We start from the raw sequence: 9,885 nt of genomic DNA, 5'->3' as shown, positions 1-9,885 counted from the left end.
AAGAGACAGAAAGAGAAAATCCAAATAGCCAAGTCATGAAAAGCTGTGGGAGTTCACAAGTGGTTGGGGAAATGCAGATGGTTATTTTATATCCAAGCGACTGGCAAAAATCAAAAAGCCACTTACTTATGGCTAAGTAGGATGCAGGAGAAATGATTTCTTTAAATCTGCATGATAAAAATATCAACTGTCAAAGAACTTTGAAAAGCTATCTTACACCATCTAACAAAATTTACCTCTCATCATTTAGTCCACCTGTTCCATTGCTGGGACTAAATGCCCTAGAGATAAAATCCCCTGTACATAATGACGTTATGGTCAAGAATGTTCACTGCTCCATTGCTCATGGTAACAAAAACACTGGTAACAAAGAGGAAGTCCACGAACAGGGTACTGTTGAATAATGTTAATACATCCCGCCAGCTTAATATGCCTTAAACATCAATCAAGGAGAATGAATAAAAGCCTTACCACAGTTGGATTGCAGAGACTGAGTGTTGTTGGATAAACTACAGTAAGGCAAAATGTTTATAATACTGCTCCATTTTTGTAAAGCATAGACATTGATAGAAACTCTTCTGTGTGTCCATGTGTGTAGAGAGTGGGCATGTAGCCAGCACACCCTGATACAGCCACTAGTATCTCAGCTAGTGTTTATTCTCATTGGTTGCAACTGTGCATATTTGTGCTACATATTTTGAATGTCACTCATACATGTATGTGATCATATTATTGCCTATAAGTACATAAGAAATATGGGGCTTCCCAGGTGGCTCAGTGGTAAAGAAACTGCCTGCAATGCAGGAGACGCAGATTCAATCCTTGAGTTGGGAAGATCCCCTGGAGTAGGAAATGGCAACCCACTCCAGTACTCTTGCTTGGAAAATCCCATGGACAGAAGTGCCTGGTGGGCTACGGTCTGTGGGTTTGCAAAGAGTCAGACACGACTTAGTGACTGAGCATACATATAAGAAATATGGAGAAAGTACAAATAGGAATACTCTAAGGTGTTAACATGAATTATGTGGGAAGGAAAACAAGGCTTTGATGGGATGGGAGAAGAAGGGTAGCCAATCTAATAAAGAAAAGAAAAAGAAAGAGCAGTTTAAAAAAATGTGTAACATGATAATTATGTTAGCCACTCATGTAAAGTTATATGCATGTATGTTTTCATGTATACACACTTTCCTAAAATATAATTGTTAAGAGTTTACACAAGCAGATTATTTTTGCAATAATGTTGTTTAATAAACCAAATCCCAGAGAAGCTACACAGGCTTAAGAATCCTGCCAGAAGAGGGAACAAGAAGTGTGGAGCAGGTGTACCCATACAAGGTAGAAGTAAACCTCTGACGTAACACGACCAACAAACTCTAGACCCCACCTGAATGCAACAAGTAAAGGCTTAGGGAGGTATCTGCTTACTTCAAGTGCAAAAGCAGCAATGAGGAACACCAAGGATCAAGGAAACATGTCATCACCAAAAACTCCAGTAACCCTCAATTAGTGAGACTCTTTGACAAATGATGCTGGGAAATTGGGACAGCTACAAGTAAAAAAAGCAGTTAGATCATTCTTTAACATGATACACAAAATTGAGCCCAAAATGGATTAAAGACCTAAATGTGAGATCGGACACCATAAAACTCCTACAGAAAAACACAGGCATGACATTCTGGGACATAAATCAAAGGATATCTTTTTGATCTGTTTCTTAGAATAAAGGAAATGTAAACAAAAATAAATAAATGGGACCCACTAAAACGCATTTGAACAGCAAAGAAAAAATTAAAATGAAAAGACAACTGACAGGGAGAAAATACTCCCAAATGATGTGACCAACAAGGGATGAGTCTCAAAAGCTGACAAACGACTCATAGCGCTAAACAGCATGAAAACAAACAACCCAATCACAAAATGACACAAGAGCTCAATAGATTTGTTTTTCCCAAAGAAGACATGGTCAAGAGGCATATGAAGAGATGTTTAAGATCACTAATTATCAAACAAATGCAAATCAAAATTACAATGACATGGGACATCACACCAATTTAAATGGCTGTCACCAAAAAATCAACAAAAAAATAAATGCTAGGGAGGGTGTGGGGAGAAGAGAATCGTCCTACACTGCTGGTGAAAATTTAAACTGGTACAGCCACGATGGAGAACAGCATGGAGATTTCTGACAAAAAACTAAAAACAGACTGTCATATGACCACACACTTTCACTCCGCGGACGTAACCATGAGGCAAAACAATACACACAAACCAATGTTCACTACAGAACTGCTTCTGAAAGTCAAGACATGGAAACACTTATATATCAAAAGATGAATGGAAAGATGTGGTACATATACACAAAACAAACTTACTCAGAAATAAAGATGAAGGAAAGAATGTCGTTTGTATCAACATGCCAGGACATAGCAGAGATCACACTAAGGGAAGGAACTCAGACACAGAGACTGGGAAAACCAACTTGGTGTTCCCAATGCGGAAGCATCAGGGGGCGGAATCCAGGAGTCCGGAATGATCAAAGACTGAAGCCTTACTAACAATAGCCACGACATGGAAGCAACCATAACATCCATCCACAGAGAATGGACCAGGAAAATTTGGCACACATGTAAGAGGCAATGCTACTCACCCACTAAAAAGAAGGAAAATATGCCATTTGCAGCTAGCAGGACAGACCCACAGATTGTCATACTAAGCGAAATAAGGTAGGTGGAAAAAGCAATTATTTCCAATTGCATCTCTGTGGACCTGAATGAAGTTACTGTTCTTATAACCACACACAATATGGAGCATCCAATCCAGTCAAATACAAAAGAGACATTCATTTGGCACATAAATGGAAAGCCTACTGGATTCTGCTGAAGGCTCAGTGACTTGGGCTGGAGTCCCATGCTTGCACCCCTAACAGCCTTGGGACCCAAGTCTGCATGGTCATGGGACTGAGGGAGCTGAGAAACTTCTGCCTGAAACTGAGCCCCCACTGGACCTGTCATGTTTCTCCCCACTGGATGAAGCCTCAATCTCCCGATGGGGGTCTGCCCTCTAGAGCTAAAGCAAGTCTAGTGCACCCCAAGGATGGTGGACCCTGTAGCTAGAAGAGCTCTGAAAAGGTAAGGAGTCTCAACCTCTCCCAGGGCAGGGTTCCCACCTCCAGCCTCCTTCCTGAAGACTTGCCCCACTTCCGGATGACAGCACCGAAGCCAGGCAAAATTCCAGGGCTTGGGATTGGTGGGAAGTGGGGCAGGGGAGGATGAAGGGTAAGGGGGGGAGAAGGCATTCACTGAGGCCCAGGTGCCCCTTGAGCACTCAGGGGAACGGCCCAGTGCTGCCACCGTGTGGCCATTTCTGGTAACAACCTCCAAACGCCCACTGCTGGGAACTTCAAACTCACAAGGACTGTGGAGCTAGAAATGACTCCAGCCCTCAAAGATTGGCCTGAGGTGGGCCATCGAATCACAATTCGAAACAGGGCAGGCTTTCTGGAAGCAAATTTCAAAGGGTAAATTTAACAAATCTTGTACATGGGGAAAAAAAAAAAAAACCTCCATCAGATAAAATACTCCTCTCCATGGCTCATTCCCTAGAAAACTGCAAATCAAAGCAGCAAAGAATAAGCTCTAAGCTCGTACAAAAGCCATCATCAAAATGCTGCAAACAATGAAACCGAGAGAGGACCTGGATAAAAGGGAACACTCCTGTGCCTCTGCTGGGAGAAATGAATAGGTAAGAGCCACAGGGGAAAACAGCATAGAGGGTCCATCTAATCCTAAAGACAGAGAGAGCTTCTGATCCTGCAATCCCCAGTTAGGCTCATATATGGAGGCTTATCAAGGAAAAGAAGTCTAATTGAGAAAGACACAGGCACTGCAAAGTTCACTGCAGCCCTACTTACAATAGCCATGACAAGGAAGCAACCATGATGTGCATCAACACTGAATGGACCAGGAACATGGGGGACACATATAGGAGGGAATGCTACTCAGCCATTAAAAAGAATGAAAATATGCCATTTGCAGCCACATAGATGGACCCAGAGACTTAACATATTAAGGGAACTAAGACAGATGGAAAAACTATATATCTGATGACATGCCTTATATGTGGCATCCAAAAAGAAATCATACAAATGAACATATTCTCAAAACCGAGACAGACTCACACACATACAGAATGAACTTGTGATTGCCATGGGGGGATAACGGGGGGTGGGGGAAGGCAGGATCCTTAGGGAGCTGGCACCGACTGTACACATGGCTCTATTCAAAATAAATGACCAACACGGCCGTACCGCGGGGCACACTGACCTCTGTGTGACGTCATGTGGCCGCCTGGGGGGAGGGCCATTTTGGGGAGAAGGGATCCACATATATGAAAGGCTGAGAGATGATCCACATGGAAAGACCACCACAATGTCAACTGGCTATTTTCCAAAACAAAACAAAAATTGGAAACAACACTCAACAACTTATTATCACCTTCGAGCCCACGAGATGAGCACCATCAACATGCAGGCAAACCAGGAACCCTGCAGAGGGCCTGGGGAAGGGGACGCTCTCCTGCCTCCCCTGGGAATGTCAATTAGTTAACACCCACTGTAAAGAACAGCAGACCAGTGCCTGAGAAACCTCAAGAAAGAGTTGGCCTAAGATCTGGAGCACACATCCTCGGGCCTGTTGCCAGAGGAAACTATACTTGAAAAAGACACTTGCGCCCCAACCTTCATGGCAGCACCGCTTCCAAGAGCCAAACCATGGAAGCAACCAACGGGGAAATCGACACAGGCCTGGACAGCAGCATGCAGTACAAACATCCAAGGGAAAGGCACAAAGCCATCCAAACAAAAGGAAAGAATGCCACTGGAAGCGGCAAAGAAGGACCTAGCGAGGACCCCAGGAAGCCAAGCCAGTCAGACAGAGGAAGACCAATATCATATGGTATCACTTCCAGGAGGAAGCTCAAAATTCATTCAGATCGACTCCCTGAGAAAAGAGACACCGACTCACACTGAAAACCCACTGGGAGTTCCAACTGGAGAAACCTCTGAGGGGAATCCATCAGGAGTCGGAACAGACACACTCACATTCGGATATAAAACCAGGCCTCCACGAGGACCTACAGGAGAGGACGAGGAACCCTACCCGTCGCCCTGTACAACCCAGACAGATGGGCAAAGCACCATAAATGACTACATACACATCTCTGTAGACCTGAATCAAGTTGCTGTTTCCATAACCACACATAACATGGAGAATCCACTCTAGTCCAATTAAAAAAGAAACACTGATTTCGCACATAAAATGAAAAGCCTACTGGATTCAGCTGAGGCCTTGGTGACCTAGGATGTCCCAAGCCTGCACTCCTAGCAGGCTCGAGACCCAAGGCTGCACCGGTCCTGGGGCTGAGGGAGCTCAGAAGCTTGTGCCTGAAACTGAGCCCCCCATTGGACCTGTCATGTTTGTCCCCTCGGGATGAAACCACCATCTCCAGATGGGGCCCCGCCTCCAGGGCTAAATCAAGTCTTCAAACTATACTTCAAAAAGACATGTGCACCCCAACCTCCACGGCAGCTCTAATTCCAAGAGACAAAACATGCAAGCCACCAACAGGGTAATCGACACAGGCCTGGGCAACATGATGTAGTACATACGTACCAGGGAAAGGCACAAGCTATCCAAAAAGGAGGAGAGAATGTCATTTGCAACGACAAAGGAGGAGCTAGGGAGGATGCCAGGCAGCCACACACTAGAAGCTAAAGCAAGTCTAGTGCATCCAAACGATGGTGGACCCTGTGGTGGAAGAGCTCTGAAAAGTCATGGGGTCTCCACCTCTCTTGGGGGCAGGGTTCCCAACTCCAGCCTCCTTCCTAAAGATTCGTCCCACTGCAGAATGACAGCACCCTGAACCGGACAATATTCCAGGGCTTGGGATTGGAGGGAAGTGGGGCAGGGGAGGGTGAAGGGTAACCGGGAGAAGACGCCTTTCACAGAGGCCCAGGTGCCCCTCGAGCACACATGGGAATGACCCAGTGCTGCCACCTTGTGGCCGTTTCTGGTAACAACAACCTGAAAACCCCTGCCTCTGGGAACTTCAAACTCTCAAGGCCAGGAAGACTTCAGCCCTCAAAGATTGGCCTGAGGTGGGTCATCCAATAACAATTTGAAACAGCACTGGCTTTCCAGAAGCCAGCCTCAAAGGTAAATTTGACACACCCTATACATGACTTCCTTGGTGGTTCAGACAGTAAAGCGTCTGCCTACAATGCGGGAGACCCAGGTTCAATCCCTGGGTCGAGAAGATCTCCTGGAGAAGGAAATGGCAACCCACTCCAGTATTCTTGCCTGGAAGATCCCATGGACGGTGGAACTTGGTAGGTTACAGTCCATGGGGTCGCAAAGAGTCGGACACGACTGAGCAACTTCACTTTCACTTTCATACATGAAAAAAAAACTTCATATAAAATGGTTCTCTCCAGGGCTCATCATTCGAAAACTGCAAATCAAAGCAGCAAAGAGGTATTACCTGAAAGCCCACATAATGGCAATAATCAAAACGGCTGTAAACAATGAAGGCAAGAGAGGACCTGGAAAAAACGGAACCCTCCTGTGCCTCTGCAGTAAATAGCTAACAGCCACAGTGGAGAAAGCATAGGGGGTCCTCCCAGTCCTAAAGACAGAGACAGCTTCTAATGCGGCAATCCCCCGACTGAGCTCATATGCGGAGGCTTATCAAGGGAGAAAAGTCTAATTGAGAAAGACACAGGCACCGCAAAGTTCACTGCAGCCCTACTTACAACAGCCACGACATGGAAGCAACCATAATGTCTATCGACAGAAAATGGACCAGGAACGTGGGGGATGCATACACGAGGGAATGCTACTCATCCATTAAAAAGAATGACAATATGCCATTTGCAGGCACATGGATGGACCCAGAGACTGACATACCGAGGAAACTAAGAAAAGGGAAAAAGCAATATATCCATTGACATCCCTTATATGTGGCACCCAAAAAGAAATCATACAAATGAACATATTTAAAAAACTGAGACAGACTCACAGATATCCAGAATGAACTTAAGGTTGCCACGGGGGGAAAATGGGGTGGTCGGGGTGGGGGCTGGATCGTTAGGGAGGTGGCTCAATGTGTACACGCAGCTCTATTTAAAATAAATGACCAACAAATTCCTACTGTGAAGCACAGAGAATTCTGCTCGACATCATGTGCCAGCCTGGATGGAAGGACAATTTTGCGAAAAGGTTTGCACATACATGGACAGCTGAGAACCTCTGCTGTTCACCTGGAACAACCACGTCACTGTCAAATGGTTATTCTCCAATACAAAATAGATACTGGAAACAACACCCAACAACTCAGTACCACGTTTGAGCACACAGGATGGGCACCATCCACATGTGGGCAAACCAGGAACCCTGAAGAGGGCTGCGAAAAGGGAAGCCTCTTCTGCCTCCACTGGGAATGTCAGTTAGTTAACAACCTCTCTAAAGAACAGCAGAGCGGAGCCTAAGAAACCTCAAGACAGCCATGGCCTAAGATCTGGCATCCCCATCTCTGGGCCTGTCGCCAGAAGAAACTACACTTGAAAAAGACATGTGCACCCCAACCTTCACGGCAGCACTGCTTCCGAGAGCCAAACCACAGAAGCAACCAACAGGGAAATCGACACAGGCCTGGACAACGTGTAGTGGTACGAACATCCAAGGGAAAGGTACAAGTCATCCGAAAAGGAGGAAAGAATGCCATTCGCAGTGACAAAGAAGGACCTAGCGAGAACCCCAGGAAGACAAGCCAGTCAGACAGAGGAAGACCAATATCATACGGTATCACTTGCAGGAAGAAGCTCAAAATTCTTTCACATCAACTCGCTGAGAAAAGAGACACCAATTCACACATTGAAAACCTACTGGGATTTCTGACAGACAAACCTCAGAGGGGATTCCATCAGGAGTCTGGATCATCACTGACACACTCACATACAGATACAAAACAAATCTCTACTAGGACCTACAGGAAACGACAAGGAACCCTACTCACACCTCTGGACAACCCAGACAGACGGGCAAAGTGCCCAAAAAGACTACATATACATCTCTGTGGACCTGAATCAAGTTGTCCAATAACCACACATAACATGGAGTATCCACAATGCCTGCTAAGTCACTTCAGTCATGTCTGACTCTTTGTAACCCTATGGACTGTAGCCGGACAGGCTTCTCTGTCCATCAGATATTCCAGGCAGGAATGCTGGAGAGGGTTGCCATTTCCTTCTGCAGAGGGTCTTCCCAACCCAGGGTTGAAATCCGTCTATGGACCAATACAAAAGAAACATTCATTTGGCCACACAAAATGGAAAGCCTACTGGATTCTGTTGAGACCTCAGTGACCCCGGGCTGGGGTTCCATGCCTGCACCCCTACTAGCCTTGAGACTCAAGGCTGCACGGTCCTGGGGCTGAGGGAGCTGAGAAGGTGGTGCCTGAAACTGAGCCCCTACTGGGCCTGTCGTGTTTGTCCCCTCGGGATGAAACCACAATCTCCAGCGGGGGGCCTGGCCTCCAGAGCTAAAGCAAGTCTAGTGCACCCAATTAATGGTGGACCCTGTGGTGGAAAAGCTCTGAAAAGTCATGGGGTGTCCACCTCTCCCAGGGGCAGGGTTCCCACCTCCAGCCTCCTTCCTAAACTCGCACCCCACTGCAGGATAGCAGCACCCTCAGCCAGGAAAAATTCCAGGGCTTGGGACTGGTGGGAAGCGGGGCAGAGGAGGGTAAGGGTTAAAGGTGAAGAGGACATTCAGTGAGGTCCCAGCGCCCCTTGAACACACATGGGAATGACTCCGTGCTGCCGCCTTGTGGCAGTGTCTGGTAATAACAACTTCAAAATGTCCGCAGCGGGGAGCTTCAAACTCGCAGAGCCTGTGGGACTGAAAGTGATCACAACCCTCAACAACTGGTCTGAAGTGGGTCATCGAATAACAGTTTGGAACAGGACAGGCCTTTCAGAAGCCTGTCTCAAAGGGTAAATTACAGACACCTCGTACATGGAAAAAAAAATCCATCACATAAAATGGTCCACTCTATGGCTCATTCTTAGAAGACTGTGAATCAAAGTGGCAAACAAGTATTCCCACAAAATGGCCATCATCAAAACAGCTGCAAACAATGAATGCAAGAGAGGACCTGGAAAAAAATGGAACCCTCCTATGCCTCTGCTGGGAGAAGTCCATGGAAAACAGCATAGAGGGTCCTTCCAATCCTAAAGACAGTGATAGCTTCTGTTCCGGCAATCCCCCTATTGGGCTAATATACGGAGGCTTATAAATGTAGAAAAACTACTTGAGAAAGACACAGGAACCACAAAGTTCACAACAGCCCTACTGAAAATAGCCACGACATAGAAGCAACCATCATGTCCCTCAACAAATGAATGGACTGGGAAGATGTGGGGCACATATACAAGGCAATGTTACTCAGCCATTAAAGAGAATGAAAATATGCCATTTGGAGCCCTGTGGATGGACCTAGAGATTGTCCTACTGAGCAAAGTGAGGCAGATGGAAAAAGCAATATATCCGATGACATCCCTTGTATGCAGCATAAAAGATAAATCATACAAATGAACACATTTACAAAACCAAGACAGACTCACAGAAATCCAGAATGAAAGTATGGTTGCTACAAGGGATTAAAGTAGGGGGCTGGGAGGCTGAATCATTAGAGCATTGGCGTCGACGTGTACACATGGCTCTATTTAAAATAAATGACCAACAAGGTCCTACAGTGGAACACAGGGAACTCTGCTTGTCGGCATGTGGCAGGCAGGCTTTGTGGAGAAAGGATGCACATCTTGGAGAA

Source organism: Giraffa tippelskirchi, chromosome 10, assembly GCF_054371585.1.
Source record: "Giraffa tippelskirchi isolate mGirTip1 chromosome 10, T2T-mGirTip1v1.2.pri, whole genome shotgun sequence".
In the NCBI taxonomy this organism is placed as follows: domain Eukaryota; kingdom Metazoa; phylum Chordata; class Mammalia; order Artiodactyla; family Giraffidae; genus Giraffa; species Giraffa tippelskirchi.
Note: the sequence above shows the minus strand (reverse complement) of the source record.